Here is a 12,271-nt window from a genome sequence, read left to right as displayed (position 1 = left end):
TGTCATCCGGGCGCGGCCCCATACTTCTGTAGCTCCTTTCAATTTCGTACTCATTCCCTGTTAGCCCAAGACCATCAGACCGCATTTTCCTTATGTAGTCATTCATTGCTGTACCTGCTTCCTTTCCGTCTTTTAATCCAACCAGCCTGACTTTATTTCTTCTGCTCCAGTTTTCCTGATTTTCAACTCTGTTTCAAAGTTGTTCCACTCTCTTTGCTAGCCCCTTGTTTTCATTAGCCACATTAGCAGTGCAGTCCTCCATATTAGCAATGCGACTCTCCACCTCCTCCAGTCGTGTTTGTAATACACTCAGTGTGCTCTTGAGCTCCGTTGTGTCTGCTTTAATTATTGACACATCATTTGCCACACCATTCAAAGTTGCACAAATCTTTGTCATTTCTGCAAACGCGTCTTCAATGTTAGTTTTCGGGATTCTTTCTGGGCTAGCAGGGTTAGCTTCCATGATGGCAGTAGTTTTCAGTCCAATCTGCACAGTTCACTTCGGCTGGTTCATTGTCGAGCCTGAGCCTGTATCACTCTGGAATTTCTTTACTGAACGAAGATTACAATTACTTGCGTCGACCAGTAACAGTTTACGGAGCGTTATTATGTTTAAATTGTAGAAACTTGCCGGCGGGGGTCTAGAGCATGCTTAAGGTGCTGCCATTCCCCAGGTCATCCCACATGACTCTTGACTGCTGAATTCTTGAGTTCATCACTTGACGCTAACCAAAATATTCTGACTTTACGTTTTCATTACTGTATTTATGCACTGTTTATGCCTTTTTAAATATGTTAATAGTAATGCATACATTTACTACGTTCCTGTTTGCATTCAGTTCGGTCATTAACAGGGGCTGTCTGGTTTGAAGAATGTATAAGTTAAGTAGTATTGTGCAATAATGTTAGAATTTTTAAAATTATTGTTGACATGATCCTCTATTTCTTAATGTGCATGTTAATTATCCATTGTGGAGGGAGTCTTGCCAATGGCTGCTTCTGAATTACTGTGCATATGAAGAATAACAACACAGCAGGCAGCTGGAGGATGACACTGCAATAGAAGCTAAAAGACTTTAGGCTTTAGGTAAAAAAGGCTTTAGGTAATATGAAGACAAGCAGAGAGAACAAGCCAAGAAATTTCCCCTCTGATGCCACGTGAGATATACCGGCCCTGCTGAGACGCAATTAAGCGAGTAAAACAGATAGAGTTAGAAATAAGAGGACATGAAAAGACAGGAAAACATGTCAGTTTATTATTAATATTATTATTATTTTGACTTTTTTATTATCATTATTATTACTATTAGTATAACTATTATTATTGTTTTTTTTTTAATTTAATTGTCAAAACCTGTCTAAGAAAGACAAGGCAAATTTATTCATAGCATGTTTCAAACCCAAAGGTGACCCAAAGTGCTTTTGCCCACGTTACATTATTTATTTATTTATTTATCTTTAATTTTATTTTTTTTTCAATAGTCTAATTTTTTTAAAGTTAAATATTCATCCATTTAAAACATTCAGTTAAAGCAACACTTACCTTTCTGGAAATTTTACACTTTTTTTGTTTAGGTTAAAATGGTATTAATAAGCTGATGGCACACTAAAAAATGTAAGTGAATTCCACCAGAAATAAAAAGTAATTATATCATTCTCATATGGTTCTAAGAAAACATCGGACCAAATGCAATGATTGGTTGGAGTTTTCTCCCGTCCTGTCTGTCTTTCCTACGTGGAGGCCTCCGACTGACGTAACCGCTCACGTAGCATCCCCCCTCTGCCTCTGCGTACACCGGTGAAGTAAAGACTGTGCAACAAGAAGTAATTTCTTCAGTGCAATACAGTCGCGAGTTTCTAACAGACATTAGAAACCGCTGCAGAGATCTAACGCTACAACCAAGAGAGCTTAGAATGTGTAGGCTTGCTACGTCGAGCTAGCCCTGAGATGACTGTGGTTTCGCCTGGAGGTGTCTCGATGGGGAGACGCTGTGACAGGACACAGAAGTAAGGGAAGTGCACAGAACCAGCTGTTCCCAGCGTCCTTTTGGCTAACGTCCACTTGCTGGACACGAAAATGGATTACATCCGACTATGTGGATCCACTCATCGAGGAGTGAGGGACTGCTGCGTCCTTGAGTTCACTGAGACATGGATGAATGGTAACATATCAGACTCCGGTGTTGAGCTAGCGGGGGCTAACACTACATAGAGCAGACAGGGAGGCTGCATCATCTGGTAAGCTCTGTGGTGTATACACAAACAATTCATGGTGCAGTGATGTCAAGAGGATCTCCCAGTTCTGCTCTCAGGATGTTGAGTCTTTGACTGTGAAATGTCGGCCCATTTTATCTTACTATTGCAGTATGTGTTCTTTCTTATATGTTGCACAAATTGTTTTTAAGTGTTTTGTTTCTTTTTGCTTGGGTTATGTGAAATGTAATTTCGTTTTTGTGCTGCGCATAAAAATGACAAAGAAGTTCAGTTCAGTTCATAACATTATATGACAACACAGCATCCAGTTGCTAATGGCTAACATTAGCCTACTATAGCGTAGCCTCTGAAACATTAACATTATCTTCCTTGTGCGTCTCCACTTACTAGTAACATTAACGCTACTATCTAACGTTAGCACTGTAACCTTATTCTAAAACTCATCAGTGACTCCGGTTGAGTTCTAAAACTCTGGGGTTGCATTTGACTGTCTTGTTTGTAACATTACACTTGCTCTCCTCTTCCATGTTTCTAACGTTACCTACGATACGATGGCTTGTACCTGGTGGGATAGTTCAGGGCTTGTGCCCTTTTCTATCCATTGATGGTGCTGGTGGTGGCGGAGAGGTGGGAGGAGCTGGACTCTGGAGGGAGGAGGACGCATGTGGGGCAAGGCATGAAACAGAGAGAGAGAGAGAGAGAGAGAGAGAGAAAGAGAGAGAGAAGGGAGGAGGAACGAGAACAGGACAAGAAAAACAAACAAAAACAAAATAGAAAGACAGTGTATAGTGCATGTTGTGTTAAATTTACATTTGTGTGTGTATGTGTTTGTGTGTGTCCATGTGTGTTTAGTGCAGGCCTGTGTATATAACATGCAGTCTACATTGTGAATAGTGTTTTATCTACATTGGTGCGTGTGTGTGTGTATTCATGTGAGCATGTGAGTGGTTGGTGTTGTAGTGTACTCAGTTACTCAGGTCATGGGGGGTTTGGAGGTGGGATGGTGTTGGTCAGTTGGAGGATGAATGACAGGGGTGTGTTGGTTGTGAGGCGGGCTTCCTTGACGGTCTTCTGCAGGGCAGGGTTGGTTATTGCGGTCTTGAGATATTTCAGGGCTATGGTTTGGTGACGTTGTCTTATGGTCTGGATGCCTGTTATTGAGTGTATGTAGTGGTTACTGATGAAGAAGGGGAGTCTATGGGCCAGTTTCAGTGTTTTATTTTGTATTGTCTGTAGTCGTTGTGATTGGTTGTCAGAGATGGTGATCCAGGCGGGGACGGAGTATTCAAATAGTGGTCTGATGTATGATAGGTAGACTTTGATAACTGTTGAGGGTGATGCACCATGTTTTCCACAGAGGGCTTTGAGATGATTGAGTCTATTGTTTGCTTTTTGTTCCAGGTTATTGATGTGTTTGGTCCAGGTCATATTGTTTTGGAAGGTGACTCCGAGGAAGGTTGCTTCTTTACTGAGGTGGATTGGTTGGTTGTTAAGTGACAGGTTGATGTTGGGCTGTAGGTGTTGGTTTTTGGTAAAGAGGATGCATTGAGTTTTGGCAGGGTTTAGTTTGATTCTCCAGAGATTTGACCAGTTTTCTATTTCAGTGATGCATGTGTTGAGTTTTTCTGCTAGTTGTGGGTTTTTTGAGCTTTTGAACTGTGAGACTTTGGCTATGGTGGCTGGGGGGTAGTAGATATCGGAAATGTATAGAAGGAATAGGAGGGGACTTAGAACTGCACCTTGGGGAACTCCTGCTTGGGGTGTGAAAGGTGATGAAAGGGTGGAGGCAACTTTGACTTTTATTTGTCGGTTACTGAGGAAGTTGGAGATGATGGACTGGGTGGGTTGTGGAAGTTGGAGGTTTGAGTCCAGAAGTCTGAATTTGAGTCCATTATGCCATACTTTATCAAATGCTTTTTGAATGTTGAAGAATATTGCCAGGGTTATTTGTTTTTTATTGAAATTTCTGTGGATGTCTTCTGATAAACAGAGAATGTTGTCTGTGGTGGCTCTTCCTTTTCTGAATCCGGCTTGGTGTATTGCTATGAGGCCCATTGATTCGAAGTGGTTATTGAGTCGTGATGTGAGGATTCGTTCAAACAGTTTTCCAATATGACTGAGGAGGCTTATGGGACGGTAGCTGGTGACGTTGTGGGGGTCTTTTCCTGGTTTGTGGATCATGGTGACAAGTGCAGTTTTCCAGGGTGAGGGGAAGTGTCCAGTGGTGAGGCAGATGGTGAAGAGTTGTCCAAGGTGTTGAAGGTAGGTGATTGGTGCTTGTTTTATTAATACAGTGTCCACAGTGTCTTCTCCCGGTGCTTTATTCTTCATTTTTTTAGGTGTAGTTGAATTTCTTGGGTGGTGACGGGTTTGGTGAGGGGGTGGTGCTCTGTGGTGGGGTTAATTGCATTTCTCAGTGATGTGACGTGTTTTGTGATTTCCCTGTCTAACAGATCTTTCCATGTGCTGTCGAAGTGGGGGTCGTTTGGGCACGAGTGAATATTTTCGAGGTGGTTGCGGAAGAGTGTGGCTTTTTCTTTATTGTCAGTGATGATTGTGCCAGATGATTTGAGTGGGGGGGGTGGTGTTGCTTTGTGGATCTCCACTGATGCTCTTGATTTTCTGCCAGAAGGTCTGGGGGTTTGTGTCATGATCCAGTTTGTGGTAGAATGATTTCCAGGTTTTTTGTTTGTGGAGGGTGAGTTGTGATTTGATGGTGCTTTGGAGTCTGTTTATTTCTGTTTTGGTATGGGGTGATCTGAACCGGATGAAGACTCTGCGTAGCTTCCTTTTCTGTCTGATGAGTTGGAGGAGATGGGGGGGTAGTGTTTGTGTCGTGGTCTTGGCAGTGTTTTGGGGTATTGTTTGTTCTCAGGCTTTGGTGAGTATTTGACTGTATAGGAATGCTTGATGGTCCAGGTCGTGGGGGGTGGTGGTGGGGGTGTCTTTCAGTTGTTCTTCTATGTGTGATTTGTATGTTTCCCAGTTTGCTCTCGTGTAGTTGTATTTCTTGCTTTGAATGGCTTGTAGGTGGAAGGAGAATGTGGTGAGAACAGGAAGGTGGTCACTGTTGAGATGGTTTGTGGTGGAGAACTGGTGGAGTTTTGACGCCAGGTCGGGGGTGCAGAGGATCAGGTCCAGGATGTCGGAGTTGCCGGTTAGGGGGGATATGTGAGTGGGTTCGGTGGTGTTTATGATTGACAGGTTATTGTTGCTGAGGATCTGTTGGAGTGCTATGCCGCTTGTGTTTGTTTTATTGCAGTAAAAGTTTATATGTTTTGCATTGAAGTCTCCCATGATGAGGGAGTGACTGGGGTTGGAGATGGCAGTGAACAGGTCAGGTGAGGGTTTTGTTCCGGGGGGGCAGTAGACGCTGGTGACTATGATGGGGTGGTGTGAATGGATTTTTGTTTTTATTGTGGCATATTCGTTTCCTTGCAGTTGTTCTGGTGATAAGTTATAATCTATTTCACTGTATTCAATGTTTTTGTGTATTAAAAGTGCTACTCCTCCTCGTTACCTTGCCAATGCCTACGTCTATCATAGACATAATGAGGACGTAATGGAGGAGGGGGGAGTAGGCCTTTGGAAGGAGGTGGAGTTGCAGGAGGAGGGGGATGGGAATTTGGAGGGAGAAGGGAGTTGTGCATGTTCAAATTTTTTCTAAGTGCTGTGTGAAATGCAAGAAAGGTAAGAGCTGCTTTAATGACTTATTCATGTAAATGTAGGATATAAAATATTTGCAGATTTAAAGAACTGCAACCTGATGAACAGCTGATGTAAGAGAAGATACATAGATGCGCATGCAAACTACTCTGCTTTTCCTCAAAGTAGAAGAAAGTGAGTTAATACAAGAACAGTAAATGAGTGCTTTTTTAGGTGTTTGTACCAAATAATAGTATATTCTATGGTGGTCACCTATAAATCCGACACTGAAGAAATTGCTGAGGGGCTTTTAATTTAAAGTGATACAGGAAGTGTGATAAGATAATAGCATGATACCCACATGAATGTATTAATATATTTTATGAACGAAGATGAAAGAGATCAACTTGCTTTGCTTGAAATGAGCGAATATCATTGTGAAGCAGAGGGCATATAATGTGCCAGCTTAATATGCTTTCTTTCATGAAAACGAGGGGTGACATGAAGAATATGAAACTAAATAACTTCACATTAACGATGCAGTGATAATGGTTGTCTACAGCATTAAATCGATTAGAAGACTGGTCTTATGTGACACACCTAATTTAAACAATGAGGAGGGCTTTTTGATCAGATGGCTTGTACCACCGACTCTCTTGCAGTGATGGATCCAGGTGCACTGGGACTGTTAAGTGTTGAGAGGCCTGAGGTGAAATCAAGTGCTGGTTGAAAGTGGAGGCCGGCTGTGTGTGGAGGCCTGCGGTGATGAGGACGCTGATGAGACAGAGGCTGAGGCATATCTGGGAGCTGAAGCAAGGTGTGCATTGAAGCTTGGACAGAACAGTTGGAGACTGTACGTGGCAAGCTGGTTGTACATATGCAAAGTGTCCCGCAGTAGCAGATCATGTTACGTGTATCTTGGGCCCATATCTCTAATCCATACGCCTAACTGAGATTGAGATGATTGACGATGGAAACGGAGAATGAAGTTACGTGTTGATGATGCTGACTGATATCAAGCAGGATTGCCTGAATGGGAGAACGTGACGTGTGAGAGATGATTCCACTTCTGCTGAGGAATCACGCATTGACTTGCTGCTATCGACGAGAGACTGAAAAGAGGAGGGTAAAATCAACGATTGCTAATGCAACAATTCTGCCTAAAATGACAGCCGGCAGCAGTAGAAGAGAGATTAGATTTAAGATTTTGCAGTAGCATCTGGATTGTTTGATAGAGAGTGGGCAAAGTTTGATTGGATAACTAGAAGAGTCACCCATGGTCAGCTGATTAGAGGAAGCAGTGGTAGCGGGATGGAGAAAATTGTGAATGGATGAGCACAAAGGAAATATTCTTGATTGAGCTTATGCTGAGCTTCATTAAAACACCTTGTATTTATGTTTATGTCCCAGTGCAACAAAGGCATGTGATTAGATCTTTCCAGCTTCTTATTAACTTGTTACTGGCTGCATTTCTACCTGACACTATTCAGCAGTGTATCATATCTCTGCAACAGGTGCCTTTGGTCCCATTATGAACTGATGCCACTCATTCATGCATCATACTGCAGCGACAAGTGCCATCTGGCTGACAGGCAGTGTATCGTACCACTGCTAAAAGTGGCTTTTGGTGTTGAGGTCTGATGCTGAAATTACTCACATTGTAGTGGTATTTGATGACTTCTGAATGAGAACTCATTGGATTAGAAGCTTTCTAACTGATGGCCCTCAAAAAGTAATGAACGTGGTCTACTTAGACGAACTTCTTTGAAATACTGGGGCACCACAAAGCTGTGTGCTGTCATGGCTGCTGTTTTTCACTAATGCAAATAAAATGTCCACCCACAGCAGCTATGTCAAGCTGTTCAAATATGCTAATGTCATGATAAGATAATGTCATGAATGAAGAGGCTTACTTTAGCCAGGTTACTGTACTTCAGGTCGGTGTGAGTAAACTGGAAATGAATGTGGCCAAAACAAAAGAACTTCTGATTCAAACAAAACCAAATGGAACCAGTCACATCCTCCCTGTCTTACTCAACAACTGGCCTGTAGACAAAAGAAAACATTTTAAGTATTTGACCACAATTATTGTTCATAACTTAACTTTTAATGAAAACTCAGAGAACATTTGTAAGAAAGCAACTCAGTGCTTGTTTATAATGCTGAGGAGCCTTGGTGTTACGCAACACATGTTTGAAATGGTATGGAGAGGAGTGGTTGAAAGCATGTTAGCATTTAACAGAACAGCACGGAGAGGCAACTTGAGTGCAAAGAGAAAAAACAAGCTCTCCAAGATTGTCAGCATTGCAGAGAAGGTGACTGGCAAGTTACTGAAACAATTCTGCAATATATTTGACAGTGCTGTATGCAGGAAGGCCAAACATGTAATTAGAGATACCTCACATCCATTACATTTAGAGTTTGAGCTGCTCCCATCTGGCCGTCGCTTTATAGTCCCAAGAATCAGCCGTAACATATATCAGAAGGGCTTTTCACCCAGTGCCATACAGGCACTGAACACTGAATGACTGCATCTGGGAATGCTGCTATTTAATAGAATGTGCTCTCTTTTATCATTAGAAGTTCAGTTGTTTTTGTCCTGTTTTGTTATTATTATTATTATTATTGTTATTATTATTACTCAGAAATGTTTTTGCAAAGTTCCGGGACATGGTACATCATAGAGACATGAAATTGTTACTAGTGATTGGTAGTTGTGTGCAAATGGTGCCCAAGAAATATAATGCCAACAGGCCAGATGGAAGCTCTATAATTAAGGTGGAAGAAATTTTGATTTTAAAGACCACCACCCTCGCATCGTATGTCAGATTGACTTGAAATTCGACACACTTGTTCAGGTGTATAAGGTCTACTAAAGCCTCAACAACACTCAACATCCACCTGACTAGATTGTCCGCCATATTGAATTTTTTTAAAAACACAATTTTGACATCTACTCCTACAGCGTGGGTCAAGTTTGTACCAAATTATCTGTGGATCATCATAAGATGAAACTTGAAGTTATCAGCAACTTTTTGATATGTCATTGCATTTTGATGATACTGACCAATGAACTTTAGAGGAGGCATGGCTCAACACATTCATGGATTTTACTCCTTAACCATTGAGCCAATCATCACGTGAATTGTGACAAAGTTTGCCGTGCTATAACCTGTAGTCAATTAGAAGTCCATGACTCTGATTTTTTAAGAAAATTAAAAATTAATTAACATCTATATCTCCAATGTCTTCATCATAATGCAATCACTATTGACGGAGATATTTTTTGGAAACTAGATGTCACATGTTTCAAATGGTGTTCAGATCGCCTCAACAGTTAGCTCACAGTGATATTCATTATCGTTTTGAAATTATTTCAGTATGCACATTTTCTATTTCATCTCATTTTCAACCAAATGTCATTAAAATATTTGACAATATACCTACACAAAATTGGGGAGTGCGGCAAAATGCCGCCTACCTACTTTTGTTTATAGAATGCGCCTTTTTCGGGGCAATGGAGGGCGTGAGCAAGGAACAAAACGTGTGGCTCAGCATGGGACATAAACAGTGACGTGGGAGGGAAGCTGTGGCTGGTCAGTCCTTTGGCAATTCTCTTGTAAGTCGGCCCGTTCTTCACTGTTCCTGTCATCTTATGGTTAATGGCCTCTTGGTTTGTGAGGGCAAGGAGGGCGCGTGATTCCTTGTCTCCTCAGATGCTCATCTTTACAGTGTCTGTCAGGTTTGCATTTCCCTCTTGCAACTAGCTGCTCGTTTATTCCTGCTATCAGCTGTTTCCTGTTTATCCACCACCAGTGGGTTGCACATGCGGCGTCATCAACAGCTCCTCCCACAAGTCATCAACAGCCCTTCCTGTTGCGGAAGGCCGCCTCGGTCTTTTTAAACTAAAAGGGTTCCGCCAATATGACTACCCCACTAGGCGGAAAATGGGCACCTCAGATCATCTCGCCAATCCGGCTCTGTGTGTCTAAACGCTTGCAGCTTGCCGGCAAAATGGCACAACATCCGCGGAAAATCTGGCAGTGTAAAAGGGGCCATTCTCAGAACCCATCGGCTGTATTCCGCATCTGACTGCTGGCAGACGGCGATACAGCCTCTGGGGGCAGACCCCCGATTTTTTGGCATTCCGGTTTGATTTGGGTGGAGGAGGCGAATTTCCGTTTCCGACTTCAGTTTATATATAAATAAATATGCTGAACCATTGCGATGGATTCAGAGTTTGCAGTGATAGCAATTGTGTTCCACCTCGTTAGTTCACCACACGGACCGTTTAAGCTGGCAACATCTGCAGCTGGCTCAAATGTGATTGGTCAATATCACGCGGACTACAAACAGCCTACAACCGGAAACCAGGGCTCTTCCGCTCTTCTTCCGGAGGCAAGATCTCTGGGATTTGCCTACAGACTCTGTATTCACTGAATGCAGAGTCTGTATATAGAGACTAAAAAGGGGCTAATGTCTTAAGAGGTACCAGGAACATATCCTGAAGTTTTCATTCAAACTGACCACTAGGAGGCACCCCAAATGCAAAAAATGGGCTTGGGATAATACAAATAATACTAGAAATCAGAAATTGATTGCCCGATCATTACAAAACTTGCAGGCTATGTTAAATAATAATGATGAACCACATTAACATTACAATTATTTTTAAATGTGTCAAAAGGGGGACACCACAAGTTCCAAACAGATGCAATGATCTTTCTCAAAATTTGGCCATAAATCATTGAGGGGTTGTTTAAACATTAACAAACTCGGTGGACCTCAGCAAGTGACCAATGGGAGACAACAGAGTTTCCAAAGAAGAGCTTGGCGCAGTAGAGATTTGGACATAAATAAATGAGCATCTATCTGATCAATCAATCAATCAATCAATCACTCAATCAAAATGTATTTATAGAGCACATTTAAAAACAACAGCAGTTGACCAAAGTCAACTTTGGCTGGTTTTACAGTCAGACTAAGATACAACAAGAAATAAAACACTACATCAAAGACCACGTGTTACAGAGGATTGTCATAAAACCTGTTTATCTTTAGCACAGGTGTCCTAAACTGTTAAAGGTCTTGATCTTACTCAGCTTTCAGCTTTCATGTTGGCTTGAACTCCGGTATTGTCGCTTGCAATGTGTAATGGTGACGACATGAATTTCCCACTTGTGGGATAATAAAGTTTACCTTGACCTTGACCTTGACCTTGAGCTATATTTCACATAATTCATTGCTCGTATCTGTCTCTTTGCACTATTAAATCTTGTATATTGTACATTTTTAAAAGTGTTTTGGGTTATGTGTTTGTATGTAACATTGCTGTGTTTAACCAAGTATCCATTTCTCAGAACATTTGATAATTATTTATATACAATATATATTAGGGGTGACCCCGAATAGTCTTGGATTCGATGATTCGATTCGGAGAAGTCTGATTCGAATGCCAGTCTTGCCATCGAATCGTCACAAAATGTGGTTATTAAACAAGACCGTACCATTCTGACTATATGGGGGTGCTCACTCCTGCTGAACATCTTGATTTGACATAGAATGTATTTGTTTTCTAGTTATTCATGATATATAGCCTATTTTGATACAAACATCAGCCCAATTTCTGTTACTAAAAAATTGAAAATGATGTGTGCATTTAATCAGTAGCCTAGGCATAATCATTACTACGCATGAATAAATCACCCAGTTGCTCGATCCAAATAAGATGAGGTGAGTCAGTGCGCTGCAGGACCATCAGAGCAGCATCGAGGCCTACGGTGATTTAAAGTTAAAGTTAAAGTCCCACTGATTATCACACACCTGAGTGTGTGATATTTGCTCTCCACATTTGACCCATCCCCTGAGGGAGCAGTGAGCAGCAGCGGTGCTGTGCTCGGGAATTATGTGGTGATGATTTACGGTGGCGGAGCACATAAACAAACACTTTGAAGGAGGTATGTGCTCTCAAATCAAACTTTTTTGAGGGATTATTAGTTTACCTGAAGTGTCTTGAAACAAATTTCACCGCTGATTTTTTTCTTGATAGACTGAACTTATATGAACCAGAGTTGATTAATGAAGTAACCTGAAGTCAGAAAGAAGGAAAACTGTTTTACTTTTACTTTTTTATTATTATCTTATTATGCCAACTGAAGAATTAAATTTGTTAATTTGGGTGTTTTAGCTCTTTTCTCTGGAGCGGAAACTGCAGAAATTAGCTCATTAATTAATGAGGGGGAAAACAACATGATTTGAAGATTAGTCGGCTAAAGCAAAAATCTGTCAAATCAGATTCGACTATGAAAATTCTTAGTCGGGGACACCCCTAATATATATAATAAAGTACTTAACCCTATGGGCCTGAATGACGCATAGTGCGTCCAAATTCACACCTGTTCTTCTCTATTGA

The sequence above is a fragment of the Epinephelus lanceolatus genome, chromosome 5, assembly GCF_041903045.1.
Source record: "Epinephelus lanceolatus isolate andai-2023 chromosome 5, ASM4190304v1, whole genome shotgun sequence".
In the NCBI taxonomy this organism is placed as follows: Eukaryota; Metazoa; Chordata; class Actinopteri; order Perciformes; family Serranidae; genus Epinephelus; species Epinephelus lanceolatus.
The sequence above is the reverse complement of the archived record's forward strand: the minus strand, read 5'-3'. Positions refer to the sequence as shown.